This window comes from Eleutherodactylus coqui, chromosome 1, assembly GCF_035609145.1.
Source record: "Eleutherodactylus coqui strain aEleCoq1 chromosome 1, aEleCoq1.hap1, whole genome shotgun sequence".
NCBI classification, from domain to species: Eukaryota; Metazoa; Chordata; class Amphibia; order Anura; family Eleutherodactylidae; genus Eleutherodactylus; species Eleutherodactylus coqui.
The window spans coordinates 385,970,818-385,987,279 of NC_089837.1; positions in this window are offsets into that span (position 1 = coordinate 385,970,818).

A 16,462-nucleotide genomic window follows, 5' to 3' on the forward strand; every position below is an offset into this window, starting at 1 on the left:
AAAAAAAACGCTCAGCGCTTACCTGAATCCCCGCGCTCCGGTGACTTCTATACTTACCGGTTGAAGATGGCCGCCGGGATCTTCTTCCTCCGTGGACCGCAGCTCTTCTGTGCGGTCCATTGCTGATTCCAGCCTCCTGATTGGCTGGAATCGGCACGTGACGGGGCGGAGCTACACGGAGCTACACGGAGCCCCATTCAGAAAAGCAGAAGACCCGGACTGCACAAGTGCGTCTAATTTGGCCATTCGACCATTTTAGACAGCGAAAATTAGACGGCAACCATGGAGACGAGGACGCTAGCAGCGGAGCAGGTAAGTGAAAAACTTTTTATAACTTCTGTATGGCTCATAATTAATGCACAATGTACATTACAAAGGGCATTAATATGGCCATACAGAAGTGTATAGACCCACTTGCTGCCGCGGGACAACCCCTTTAAGCCCAAAATAGGCCATGTCATTAAGGGGTTAACAAGTCTCCCTCTTCTCCTGCTCACTGACTACATTTATCCCACAGCCTTAATCCCTATCTTTCAGCAGGCTACCTTTTCTGTCTTCTTTAGGCATACTCTATTATGCACCACCTAATTTGTGCCCATCTCCTGGTCACTGGAGCCACAGTTCCTAACCAAGGATGTCAGTTCAGGCCTAATCTGTGGCCAACTGCCACCACAAGCCTGTTCCGTTTGGGCCAGCATTCCTCCTCCATGGTACATCCTCTCTTCTTGCTTTCTGGCTCTATTCACCTACTGCCTTCTTTCTAGAGTAGGGTCTCTTTTCTGTTGCAACTTGCTCCCCTAGCAGAAAATGTGAGCTACACTATGGATATGAGCCCAAATTCTCTACGGTGGTGTGCTTTTTATCTGGCTCTTCCCCCTACCCATCCCAGGGCTAGCATTTCCATGCTTCTCATGGATTCATATTTCATATATATAAGTCAAATAAGATTGAAATGACAGGATATGTATTTGTGTTTTTGCTTCCTTTGACCTGTCAAATATGGCTTCACAGACAAAATTTGCCCATCAATGAAATGTTGAGAAGTCAAATTTTCACAGATTGGGTCATCACAAGTTATAAGACCAATGGGAATAAACACTAATAGCGCTTGAGGCTTGCACTATGTAATACAATTACATAATAATGTTTCAACATATTTTCTTGCATCATTCTCTTGTTAATGTAAGCTATGTATAATTAATGCAGAGTATCATTCATATAATAAGGAACGTTCAAAGATGATGCAATGACAAGCTACACGTTGTGGATTCTGTTGAACGTTTTGTGGTTTCCTAACTGTTCAGTTAAGCATTTTAACATTTTCCAATGCTGAAATCTGACTCTGCCTTGAAATACCTAATTAAACCGTTTCATTTAAAAATGTCTGTCTTAACAGAAAATTAATGGTCTACAGTTTGTGGCTATGTATAGTGTTGCCAAAAACTGAAACTTCAGAAAGCATGAAGCAGAGTCAGTACTCGGTGATGGTGTGAACCAGGCTGGCCTATGTAATGTGAGGAAATACTGAAGAAACCTTCTGAATGCAGCTGCATCTCCAACTCCTTAAAAGACAACAGCAGGGATTCTGTTATGTTCTTTCATTTCTGAAGAACTCACACTTCATTATATTTAAGTTTAATGACACTAGGAAGTAGACCTATATTAACAACCAAGTACCCATCGTATCTTTCATGTCTTAATGATTCTAACTTACTGGTTGGGTTCCTTGTTAAATATCAAACTGGGCACATAGAATAGTTAAAAGTTACGCTTACATCAAAGATTGCCTCAGCAATCACCTCAATGTAACATGTCACCATTGTGAAATTATCATGAGTATGTATGATTTCCAAGGCAAATACATATGTTGAACTATTCTCTTTTGTCTGTATTTCAACATGGCTTCATTTTCGATTTAAGCCTTCTTGTTTGCCCATATCAGTGAAGTAATTCAGTAAGGCGTAAGAAATATCTAAAACAATTTGGTAAGATGTTGATTGTCAGTTAAAGATATTAAAAGCAAATTTCTTTACAAAACAAGAAGGTGCTCATTAGACAAGTGGTGCCAAATCTGCTAGTTATGGCAATCTCTTGGACATACAGTAATACAAATCTACAGTATTGTGCAGAAGTTGTAGGCAGGTGTGAAAAAATGCTTAAATCCCCAGAAGATCCATGGTTAGTTCTCTTAGATCTTTGGAACAACTTCCCTCATGAGTGCCTTCAAAAACTGTGTGCAAGTGTACCTAGAAAAATTGATGCTGTTTTGAAGACAAAGGGTGATCACACCAGATTTTGATTTAAAATACTCTTTTGTGCACTCAGTTTGCATTTTAAGTGACAAAAATAAACTATTAAACACTTCTATCTTTGACAGCACTTTTGTATGGCCATTGTCTGCCGTGAGTGGGTGGAGTTTTGGCCATATATGAATACTGCATTGTGGGGCCAGAATTATCACTGTAAACAGTGAATTCAGGTGATAGTGGTCCTGTGTACAGGCTGTGATGACTAGCTGTTCCTCACACAACAACTTAAGGTGAAATGTCAGTGTAGGCGAAGCAAAAAACTCCATATCCCAAAACAGACCTCTTAACTAATACAGACCCTGGACCACTAAAATAAATTCACACCTGAGACCAAACATCGAAATAAATTGAAACGATAGATGCGACCACCTAAACTAATACAGATGTAAGGGAATAAACATATATATATATATATATATATATATACACATATATGGCTTAATTGTGTATATCAACCTGTAAGGCTCTTTGAGAGGTCACATGTCCCTACCAGATTCTGCTCTAGTGCTTTAATCTGCCAGGACTTGGCATCTGTGCTGTTTGGCTATCTGGCTGAGTTTCTTGCACTCCTCTGGTGTGATGCAATAGCTAGAGGGGAGTGAAAAACCAGTACTGCGGAAGTCTTGTCAGTGCATCTCACTATTCCGCTGCATTTCAGTAACAGACCTACCTCCTGGAAAAGGACATTGCTGACAGTGGAAGACAGCAACCACTGGATCATTTTATTAGTAGTCCCAACAGAGGAAAAGCAATGGGAAAGTATATGTCTAGGTAAATTACTGTCGGCAGTGTCTGGTCGTGAATGCATTTATCCCTTCCTCTCACTGGCATCCTTGATATATGCTGACTCAGTAAAACAGGCACCTCAAAGAAAGTACAGTAAAATAATCTAGATGGATAGAACTTTCCTTTATATTAAATCCCTGGCCAAGGTAGACTTTGGGGTATAACTATCAGAAGGTTTAACCCTTTTCAATCCACTGTCTGACGTCTGAAGACATTCTGATTGAAGGCTGTACAGTTCAGATGTCAAAAGACGTCCGGCAGGGTATTCTTACTGTATGTTACTGGATGCTCTGTTGTCAGGGGCCTCTCCAGCATGTCCCATACTGCAGTACTGGCTTTAGCCAGCAGATGGCGCCATTGTATAATGGCAGAAAGAGAAAGCCCCCTAGGAAACCCTGAATCCAAAATTGGATTGCAAAGGGTTAATGTTTCTCACCTTATGAAGAAGATAGGACATTATTTAGGTATAATAATATAATATTTTAGGTATAAAAATATTGTGTAAAGAGTTAGTATCTATGTAATAGGAAAATTAAAGAATTAGGAGTACAATTTTGTAAATGTAATAGCACTAGTTGTCGTTATAATTATCATTTCCATTGTCTCAGTAAATAATTTGTTACTACTATGCTGCCTGTGGCCTCTCCATAACCAGTGTCATATTCTGCACCTGTTACATGGACCCCATGCCAGCCTCCAAAAGTAATTCAGACATGAAACCAGACCCCTTAACCTAATACAGTCCCCTGAGCAGCAATCCAAATTAAATTCAGACCCCAGACCAGGGCACAAAAATCAGTCCAGATCCCTGACCAGGCTTCTACTTACAGCTTCCCACAGATCAACATTGAAACCCAGTGTGGCGGCATCAGAAGGTAAAGAGAACCTGGCAGCAACGTATGATAAGTTATATATTTGCATGATGTACATAAAAAAACCATAAATAACAACCGATTTAAAAAAAAAAAAATATTTCTTGGCACCTTGGAAGGTCTAGACCAGTTTCATCCCTTATTAGTACACTTCTGCTTCCAGAATCCACCTACAAAATGAGGAAAAGCTCTGGAGCAGAACTACCTAACTTGGAAAGAAAAAGCACAAAGAGAAAAGATCCACTTTATAGTCATGCGGCAATAATTGGTAAATGTATATAAATACATTACCTGAAAGCGCTGTGGAATACGTTGGCGCTATACAAAGAACAAGATTTATTTATTTTATTATTTTCCACATTTTCTGGGCAATAGAGGACACAAGTGGTAATGGTATACCAAACCGTTAATTAATTTCAGATTTCAATGGTCCGTGTTTCAGTTGCTTTTTCAACGTGGTTCCGGACATGTAAATGTATGTCAAGTATCCAGTGCAGCTGAGACAACTGTTACCAAGCACAGGAACATATGAACTATTCAATCGCTTTGATTATAATGTGTGATCAAAATTAAACACCGTGAGTCATGCATATTTTATGGGTATTGTGCTTTTGGGAATAGTTTTTGTTGTTGTCATTTGTTTCATCTCAATACAAATAAACAATTTGATTGACGAGCTGATTTATTATCACGTGCCAACTATGCTGTGACTACTCGTTTGAAGTAGGAAGAAGCGAAAATACATACATTAGATCTATGGGATGTATTTACATTGTAAAATAAGTGCTTATGTGCATTTAATGAGTTATCTTTGTACACATTTTGCAACTGGACCTAAGAACTTCAAGCTGCATGGCCTATCTATATTCACAGTACAGATTTTGCCATATGATATCTTTATTGCAAGTGCAATAATTTTAATGCCAAGATGATAGGACAAGAGATCTTATTTTGCTACTACTTATTTGCTGATCAAAGTTTTTTAGACTTCTAAAAACATTATTGAGAAACGAACACTTACTGTGATGTGCCAAAATTAAGTTTTTTTGGCTGTGTTATGAATGGTTTGCAGCTTTCTAGCACATTGCCTTCCACATAGTATTTCAGTATCTGTTAGGTTTAATGGGATGGCCCCATCTCGACAACTCCTTCTTTAACTGAGCACATTCAGGCTGCCAAACCTGCTGGTATATAAAGGTAATGATGAATGGGTTTTAACCGCACTGTCTGGACAAAAGTACACTTGGTCAGCCACAGATGGAATGAATAGTAAGGTAAAATATATTTTACTGGAGAGCGTGGTGCAAGGGTAAACAGCTCCTTTCATCAGGTCCAGTTATATAACACAAACAACATACTTTCATATTTATACATCCAACCCCTCCCTTAAAAGGGGTCAATGGAAAGGGGTGTGTTCATTACATTTAAATTACCACATTTGTAAAAAAATATATATGTAAATCAGTACTCAAAAATCAAACACAGACATAGCAGTAGTATTAAAAAAACAAAGGTGTGTTAAAATACATAACAAAATATATAAATCTGAGCATAGGGCAGTTGTGCCATATATTACAAAGGAGAAGAAATGCACATACAACTGCTGGATTAGCCCTGTGGCTTAGTTGTCTGCTCAGCAAGGTCACTCCTCAGTTACAAGATACATGGTTCAAGCCTGGTATTTTAAATGTAATGAACATCCCCCTTTTCCCTTGTCTTGATCCCCTTAAGGGATGATTTCGATGTATAACTAATCAACCTGTGTTGTTTGTGCTATATGACTGGACCTGATGAAAGGAGTCATTCACTCCAGAAACATGTTGTCTAAAAAAGTATACTTTACCTTACATCTTATTGTATCCATGAATGTCCAAGTGTACTTTTTCGAGGCACTATGGTCACCCTTCCATCTTCATATACCAGTAGATTTGGCAGCTTGAAGGTCCTCTGTTAAGCAAGGGATTGTCCAGATGGAACCACCCTACTAAACCTATTATTTCTGAATCAGTAAATACTAATTTACTTGATTTTATTACAGGTATATAAAGAAATGTGAATGGTAGAAGGTCCAAATTGCTCTTTAAAAAGTCCAGTCTATCAGCAGATTGGAAACTATGCTTTTTATATTTGTGTTCTAAAATGCTATTTTGTGTCTTAACTGTATTATAGATGATGTATCAAAACCAAACATCTTGGAATGCTTAGATCTATAAGCCGGAAATATATGTTGGAAGATAAATGCTATCCCCATGAAAGAAGCTTTGTTTGTGAGTCCAGGATACAATGCTAATGTTTGTTTTTCCATTATTTTTTCTTTTTTTCTGGGGAAATGATTCCATTAATACCATTCCATGTATATATTTCCTCAGAAACTGAAAACTCAATTAACTTAACTGAAAATATCATGAGGGAATTTTTGAGTAAATAACCATTGATGTCTGTATAGAAATAATAAATCTATTTAGTGTCAGCAAAGGCACAATTAGAACATGATATTTTTCTAGGCTTCTTAGCTCAAAGTAATGACTCATAAAACATGACAAACGGGGCATTGCCAGGACAGTACATTTGGGAATGTTTCCTGCCCCAATCTTGATGTCATGTGTTACTGGTACATGACCAAAGGAGCAGAGCTCTTTGAAAACATGAGACGTGTCACATACTTCTACATTAGCATGGCTGTATCTTGATTTTATAGTAACCTGTTCTACAGAAATATGTTTAGACTTTTTCATATTACAGGCTTCGGTTCTTTTTAATTCATTATCTTATGTTGTATAATAAGTAATGCAAAATGGCTGGGTGAGCCTTTGAAATGTGCAGGCTTGTATGCAAATGAGACATACCTATGGTTCTCGGACTGGAGCATTTTTCTTTGATGTACATTTCTGACATTCTGAGATTATAAAGAAGAAAAGAACTTTAATTTTATTAAGAAATCTTAATTGAAGTTAACATAAAAGAAGTTGCATGGTGTTAATTGGTCTGTTTCAGGCATAATTTGGGCCTTAGAGACCCATGTCCCTTACCCCCTGCCAAAGTGTCAAAACTCACATCTTTAATTCAACAATCTTTGTAATAATTACCTCAGGATAAGGTAAGCTTTGATTAGGAGTCCTTTTTAGTAAAAGTACAGTACACGGCTCCTTAAGAAAAATAAAGTAGGGCTGACTAGAAAGACAAACTCATATGACAGTGATTACAGGGGAACGTAGAGAGGCAATCCATCACATGAAAGGCAGCCTTGTCATCTGTGGGTGAATTACGTCCTTTTATTTCTCTCTCTTTGCAGTGTTTGTAACAGAAAAAGTTTATTAATGTTTGATAATGAAGTTGATGAAAAAGGCTTCAGGCATCTGCATTTGGATAACCAAAAGAAATACCTATTGACTTAGCTGGCTTTTAATACATCTATGCAAGTGCCCTGTTGTGTGCCCGCCGGGGTTAATCATACTGTGTACTTCAACAAGGAGCTTCTGCCCAGTGATATGTATGTATCACAACTTTCTGCAAGGACATTTCCTTATTCTTTCTATTCCTTGAAGGGAAGTCTTGTGAAAAGCCCCTTTGTCTCAATACATGGACTTAAAACTAAGAACTCTAGTAATTAGTAGTCATTCAACCGCCAAATAAAACTAAATTTTGACTTAGGAATACTTATTGAAAAAATATCTATACAGCAGCAGAAAAGTAAGCAAATAATACATCTTAGGCACTCACTTTATTTTTCAACTTTATGAGGCAAAGATTTTACAAGCACAGGTCAAAAAGCAAATGTTGCCTCACTTTCCTATTAGAGCATGAATACACAGAATTGGGGTTTATGGATACAGCAATATAGTGTGGTCAGATCTGTAATGTAGTGTTTGGGCCACAATATGGGGACAGACATCGGCATACTTTTAGAGCAGAACAGCATTGTAATAAAGGGGTATTCTAAGGGGTCCATAGATTCCTGTGTCTGGTTACATTTTCGATATGTGATATGGAGCCTGAATATGGCTGCATTCATTGGGCATTAACCCTTTAAGAACCAGAGATTGTTTTTTCTTCATTTTTGTGTCTTCCTCCCCACTTAAACAAATATATAACTTTTTAGTTTTTTTCCATTGGTTTAGCAATACGAGAGCTTGTTTTTTGCAGCACAAGTTGTATTTTTTAATGGCACGATTTATTCTACCATTCAATACATTAAAAAACTTTTGTAAATTTCTAAGTAAGGTGAAATGGAAAAAAATGCATTTGAGACATCTTTAGGGAGGTTTTATCTGTACAATGTTCATGCTGCAGTAAAAATGGCATGGTAATTTGATTCCATGTTTAGTACAATGATGGCAATGCCAAAATGTATGTATTATTTATGTTGTACTACTTTAAAAAATAAAAAAAATATTTTTAATTAAAAAAAATAGTTCTTGTTCTGATAGTACTGTGTGAGAAGTTGTATTTTGTATGGTATGCTGTAATTTCTATTGGTACCATTTTGGGGTGCATACCACTTTTTTGTCTGCTCTTTATTCAGTTTTTTTTAAACCAGGGTGAATAAAAAAGTGCAATTCTGACACTGCATTTTTTTGTGGGAAGTAGTCACACCAACAGCACAATATTCATTCCCTCCAAGGGCAGGCTCCAACAATCGATGCAGCAGTCACAGGGGTCAGGACCAGACCAAACATCATAGAGCAAAGAAGATAAGGTGGTAGCATCAAATGGTGCAAAAGTTCAAACGAGTTTTATTCTCCTCATAACAAAATAAAAAGTTGCGACGTTTCGACCCTCCAATGTGTCTTTGTCAAGCTTGCATTTTTTTTATAGCGTTCACTGTGACGGATAAATAATGTGACATTAATAGATTGGATTTAATAGATATGGTGACATTAACTATGTTAATTTCTTTTATTGGGTTTATTTTTTATGCATATACCTGGAAAAGGTTTTTTGAATTTTTAATAGTTTTAATAGCTTTCACAATATACTGCAATACTTTTGTATACTATTTTAATACTTTTCCGACATCCTATTAGGCCCTGCAACAGGCAGGGCTTAATAGGCTGCAGCTATGATAGCCCCAGGAGCCTTTATAAGGCCAAGTCTACCATGGCAGCTAGACAGCACTCTGCATTATTGTTGCAAGGGGCTGCTGGGGGAACAGAGGGAGCCCCTTCTGTCTGTCAAGGGATATAAATGCATCTGTCAGTGCTGTCCACAGAATTTAAAGGGTTAATGTTGAGATTGGAGGTAACTCTGATCCCTGTTGCTGTGGCCAGGTGTCAGTTGTATTTGACAGCTGAGACCCACTACGTATGGAGCAGGCTCAGTTCCTGAGCCCACTCTATACTAACCCTGTGCACATCTTACATTTATTAATATTGGATTGCATGGGGGGTTAAACTAATTACCTGATCAAGTAAAAGCATGTGCACAAGAAACTCGCTAGGAACCCGGATAATTCTTTTAATGACTGTTTACAATGGAAATTTTAAATAGTTAATTAGTAATTATCTTTCAATATTTAAATTAAAGTGAGACTCCTGTACTGGAACAAAGCTTGAGAAGTAGAAATATTATCTGCCATCTTCCTTTTGCATCATTGTGCCACAAACCCTGCTGATTCCAAGGCTGCTCCTTGGTCTGTGATGACTGCAGCACTTCTCTGACTACTGCATGCACACTGGGAATTGGTAGTATATTACGAGTCTAAAAGCTTATTCACACAAGCGTATATTGGCCACCGTTTTTATGGCCAGCCGATATACACTACCATCTGATGCATTGGATTCCAATGCATCAGATTACACAGGCATATTCCTGCGGCATAAAAGCGCCCGAAGGGCATATATAGCGCCGAGCAGCAAAGATAGTCCCGAAACTATCTTTGTGCCCAGAATACTTCGGTGGCTGCATAGGCTCCTATGGGAGCCAATGACAGAGGACGGAGAAGGTAGGGAGTTTAGCAGCGTGACTTCTAAACTCCATCCCCCTTCTCTCCTCCTCTCTCCTCCCCTCTGGCTGTTTGTAATAGGAGGGGTGGGACTGGGGTGAAGCTAAGCTTAGCTTCACCGTGTCCCGCCCACTCCCAGTACAAACAGCAGGAGTCAAGGAGAGAGGAGGTGAGCCGGCGAGGGGGAGGGAAGGGGAGGCAACGGCATTGCGGCCTCGGCATATATGTGCCAGGCCCGTGCTGTCTGAACGGGTGCTCAAACGTTAGATTTGTGTGCCGATTCACGCGTTTTTACGGCGCCGGCGGGCGCACGTAAAAATGCTTACACTCATGGGAAAGAGTCCTTAAAGGAAATATTACAGGTTACCAATTGAGTTGTGGATTATTAGTTTACTAGAGAGAAGTACATGGAAAGTTCAACAATTTACCAGGTGAGTACTATTTTATGGAATATTTTTTTTGCTTAGATATTTATCCCTAGATGGAAACGTTAGGCATCATGTGGAATGCAATCATTCATAACCACACATTATGCTAAACTCCCTTTCCCTCTCTCCTCCCCTCCCATTGCTGGCTGCCGACAAGGGGCAGGGAGGGTGCTTAGCTCCACCCCATCCCACCCACTCCCATTGCAAACAGACAGAGTGAAGACAAAAGGAGGTAATCTGGTGAGGGAAGGGGAGGCAACGGCATTGCGGCCTTGGCATATATGTGCAAGGCCCATGCCATCTGAACAGGTGCACAAATGTTAGATTTGTGTGCCCGTTCATGCATTTTTACACTGCCGGCGGGCGCCCATAAAAACACCTACACTTGTGGAAAAGGGCCCTAAGACACTGCAAACTGCTCTCTGATTGATGGCCCATCTAAAGGCAGCATGAAGTGTCTAGTAGTGAGAGGAGTGCTGCGATCATCTTAGAAGACTGAACAGAGGTCCTTAAATTTTCTAATCCATTATTTAATATTGAGTATACATTGAAAATTATTTACTATTGATTGATTAAGATGGAATATTAGACATATGAGATGAACCCTCTTGTCCTGAAATTAGTGTATGGGGCAGAGATTTTACCTACAATATCTATATCATTTCACTAGTGCTCTACTAAAACATTTCAACTACCAATCTGAAGAATGATGTCATAACATAGAACTGACTTGCCAAGCTATACAAATTTTTCTAAAGTATAAATATCCACAGGGTGTGATCACATGTAAATTTTCTCAATATCTTTGTTCAGTAATTACTTATACAGTATGTTTTCTTTTAATTCTTCACCTGGAAAATTATTAATCAGTGTCATTGTGCCTATTGGTTGATACTAGCCATAAATGCACATACTATCTAAGAATAGTTAAAAAGTTTTTTTGATAAATAGTTACTCATCAATAAAATGAATACCTGTTTATTATACTTGCACTTTTTATGAGGGGTTTACACAAGCCATAGATGTAACTATCCAACACATTGAATGCAACCAGTGGTATTATGTTTCCAGCAAAGGCAGCTGATTAAAGAGATGAGGGAATTTCCCCTTCAATTAGCCATTGCAAGGTCTGTGACCTTCTGTAATTGATGTGATTGCTTAATTGGCTTTTGAAAACAGACAGAATAAAATGCTTGAAGTGCAGTTCAAAAAAGTGTAGAGAACACCTGTTTCTGTAAACTCTTGTAAAATGTCAATTGCTACTGCTACCATTACTAAGCCATTACACTATTTGTACATCTGATTTTAACTTCCAACTTCTCTATGGTAATTCACATAATTGACTAAAATTGAGTTTAAGTGCGTTATTATTTAACTGCTTTGAAGTGGGATAAGTGGAAATGTATTATTCCATCTACATTAAACAATATAATACATTGCTTGATAATAATTACTACAACAAGAACTATCATAATAATATAATTGTATATTGCACGCATGGACTACGATATTCCTGGATTAGTCATTGCTCCGTACAAAAAAAGAATAAAAGAAACTACTTTCCATAGGAATCCATTGAGTGCTTAAAAATATTTTAAAAAACTTCACTGCACTGAAGCAAATTGCTAGGGATGTATGTAGAAACTATACTAAGTAATAGCTATTTTTTTCCTCCATAGACTAAGATAGAAATTGCTTAGAAATCTATTGCAAATTTTTGAAAATCACTCAATTTTTGAATTACACTGTAGAAAAAGCTCTTATTACAAAAACTCAGGTTTAGCTCTAACCTTTTATTGTAAGGCCACAAGCACATGGCCATATTATGACTCAATGTTGTACTGAGCTGTAATACGGCGCACATAAATTTATGCATTGATTACGGTTAATTTTTTGGACTTGTACAAAATCGTGGCCTTCTCCATTTGATTCCATACGTTTAGAGTTAACTTGTGGCATCGTCAAAGAATTGTATGGGAGTATATGAGCAGCTCGAACTCGGGACATAAATGCTTATTGCCTTATCTATTTTTTATTCTGAAGCATTGCAGCATTTCAGAAAAACATGCTTTGAAGTTTAACTCGGAGCTGAGCTCCAAGTCATGGGGTTGGGCTGTGCTGGCGTCTACCTGCCCACAGCTTGCAGAGTGACAGCTCTCTCTCCTTCTATGTATAGGGTGAGAAATCTGAATTAAACTTCAAAATATCTTTTTGTGAAACGCAACAGTATTTCAGTATAAAAAATACATGGAGGCATTAGACATTCCTGTTCTGGGTTCATGATGCCCAAGGTTTAGGAAGGATGAACCTGATGACACAATCCCCCTTAAAGTGCGGATACCTGTATCTGACAGGTATCTGTTCTGGCTATCTTATTTCACCACGTGGAATCCGATTTGATCAATTTTGTATAACTAAATGCAATTTTTTTCCTTTTTAACTAAGCACAAGGTAAAATGACCTTCATACTCAGCATTACTCATTTCATAGTAAATAATCAGGAACTAATTCTGAATGATCAGATTTAATCATTATAACAAACAGAATATTAAAGTATAGTAAAAGTAGTAATAATAGTAATAGTAATCCTGATCTGAGGAACAGGTCGAAATGGGCATCCCAAGGTTTAATGCTAACCCTGCATTCTACACTTTGCCCTAGGACTGATCTTGTATTTAATACCGACAAGTATAGACTAGCAGATAGATGAAACATAGAAAATTGGTGATGAATGGTTCTATGAATAATATTCCACTGTCTGACAGATATGAGAACTACTGTACTTAGTTTGAACCTGGCATGTGTCAGTCTTGAAGATTGCTGGATACAGTGAATAATCTAAGTGACAATAATTATTAATAATTATTGAGAACTATCTTCAGTTTGAGATGGGTTGCTATCCATAGCATGTGCTCTCTTAATTGCCCTCTAAATGCAAGTAGAGATCTCAGTGGATCTGGGACATGTCATTAAATAAGTGAAGTAACACACAGAAGCCTAAGCTCTCCCACTAACCACAGGTTTCTATTACTGCACACAGACATACTTGCCTTTGCAATATAGCTTCACTTAATCTCTGTGGCATTTATTAAAAGAATTAAATGTAAACCCAAGGGATACAGAACACATGTCTGTAATATTATACTGAAGAAAACGAATTGGTTCGCTTATGAGGAAAGTGCATTAGATGTTTTCAAACATTGAGCTGTACAGCATATCCTACTGAGAATGCTTTTAACATCACCAGTCTAGTCACTTGTATCCAGTAAATGTAATGTAAAATATTATTCAAAAATGATCAATGAAATGAAATGACTCTTTCATGCTTAAATGCAGGAAAGGGAATAGGATATTTTTTTGCATAAAATAGGTAGCAGCATTTGGCAAGTACAACACACAACTTTATCCATAGGTCATTTTTGGATCATACATGTTTGGAGTATAATAAGATGTTTATCAGGTACACATGCAACATAGAAATATATATGCTATATATATGCTTGATTTGGCTTTGTAAAATGGCAACAGTATTGTCAGGCAGAGGGACACCTAAAGATAGTAGTAAATAGCAATGTCCTCCAAATTCACATCTACATTTAAAAAGTTTTTTTTTAATCCAAAGCTGGTCAGTAATAAAAAAAGTAACTCTGTAATATAGACTTTCTGTTCATTTTTGTTTTGCGCTGTTCACGCCTTTATTTTAACTGCAGTCAGCAATATAAACAATAGATGATTTCTTTCTGGTGTCTACGAACATGTAAATATATCTACATTAGGCTTCAATGCAGTTAAAGCCAATTTTAATGCGCCTAATAGCTGTTAAAGCTACAGTATAGTTACAGTAACTTCCTTATGGTGACATATACCGTAGATTCGTTGAAAATCAAAATCTTGAAAAATCCCTTTGCGTCAACCCTATAGAGAACATACTGTTCTTCCCTAATGATCAAATGTAAACACCAGCAACTTTGGTGTTGTATAAAATGCCTTCTTACCATTTAAACATGATGATTAGATATACCACAAATATGTAATTGATGAGGTCTGACTATTGAGACATCAACCAATTCCAAGAACATGGAGTGTGGAGATATGCCATAAATGTCCGAGATGAGAAGAACCATTGAAGTCAATTTTTTTGAGCCAAACACAAGTGGTCAAGTTCTACCGTGAATTCTAGGTTATTTGCATTATGTAAATTTACTTTTCATCATTCTGCAGGAATTTTAGGGTCATTAAATGCTCAGGTTTGTACGATGCACAATGAAGACAGTTTTAATGTTCAGTGAGTAAAAATATAGAGTTATTTTGAAATCTGAGATAACATATACACGAGTGCCATTTTTATTATGCAGCTCTTTCACTAATTGTATTTACCAGTGTACTACTTGGGTGTTCAGATCTCTAGGTACCATGCAAATGTGTAGCAGCTGCCCAGCCAGATGTCCAAAACCTACTATACTGTGAGGCAGCCTCTAGCATTTGACTGCCTTGGGCTTCCCTATCTGAGAGTAATGGAATGTATCATTATTAGTTTGTTATTAATAAGTGCTCTATTAATTACTTTTAATAAATATTTAGGAAACAAGGCAGCAGTTGGTGGTTTTGGAAAAATCTTAGTTAATCATCTGCCTGGACTGTGAATAATGTAGCATTTCAGAGAGCTGAGTTCAATGTGTCCAAGTGTGGGCTACATGAAGTCTGAGTCTTGCTGTGTAAAGCCTATTAGCATATGTCTCTGCAGTGGGTTTTCAATGGCAGAGCTCCAGTAATTACTGTTCATTAGTATTCATTAGTAACCAGGCTTGCCTGGTATAGAGTTCATGTTGAATCATTTCTGCTGTAACATGTTTGATATGGGCTGGATGCAGAGGTCAGTGTGCAGACATTAATTAGACCTGATAGTCAAGAAGTATTTTATTTTTTCACATGCAGATTTGAAAATAATGTTTGTTTTCCATTCTTCCATAATTTATCTTCAAAACTGAAAAATAAGGACCATAAATAGACTGATACATATAATAATAATACTAAAATTATTCCATCTCGGTGTGCTCAGCAGTGATGTTATACTTAATTGAGATGAGTTAATGGAATGTGTTTTTTTGTTATATTTATTATTGTCTCTTAGTTAGCTTTACATATATTATCTATCATTTATTACTGTATTTTTTACTGTTAGATTTAAATGTTTCCTCTATTTGCCTGTGTCTGTCTATATTGTGTCATTGTCTATATTACTCATCTATTTGGTAGTTTTAATAATCAAAATTATACTTATGATGATTATTAAAAATTATGTAAAGAATGTCTGGTTATGAATGATTGCATTCCACATGATGCCTAAAATTTCCACCTAGGGATAAATGTCTAAGCAAAAAAAATATTCCATAAAATGGTACTCACCTGGTAAATTGTTGAACTTTCCATGTACATCTCTACAGTAAACTGATAACCCCCAACTCAATTGGTAACCTGTAATATTTCCTTCAAGGGTTTTTTCCCACGAGTGTAAGCATTTTACGTGCGCCCGTAGGCACGGTAAAAACGTGTGAACCGGCACACAAATCTAATGTTTGTGCACCCGTTCAGACAGCATGGGCCCGGCCCATATACACCTACGCCGCAATGCCGTTGCCTCCGCTTCCTCCCTCCTCGCCGGCTCACCTCCTCTCTTATTCCCTCCGTCTGTTTGTAATTGGAGTGTGCGGGACACGGTGGAGCTAAGCTTAGCTTCATCCCAGTCCCACCCCTCCTATTGCAAACAGCCAGAGGAGAGGAGAGAAGAGGAAAGAAGGGGGAGGGAGTTTAGAAGTCACGCTGCTAAATTCCCTCCCACCGTCCTTCTCCGGATGCTGTCATTGGCTCCCATATGAGCCTATGCAGATGCCGACGCATTCCGGGCACAAAGATAGTTCCAAGACTATCTTTGCTGCCCGGCGTAAAAGTGCCCAGCACTATATTTGCCAGCCGAGCGCTTTTACCCCACGGGAATACACCTGTGTGATCTGATTTATTAAAATCCAATGCATCAGATGGTAGCGTATATCGCCCGGCCGTGAAAACAACGGCCAATATACGCTCATGTGAATAAGCCTTAAGAGAGAAATAACTAGCAAACAGAGC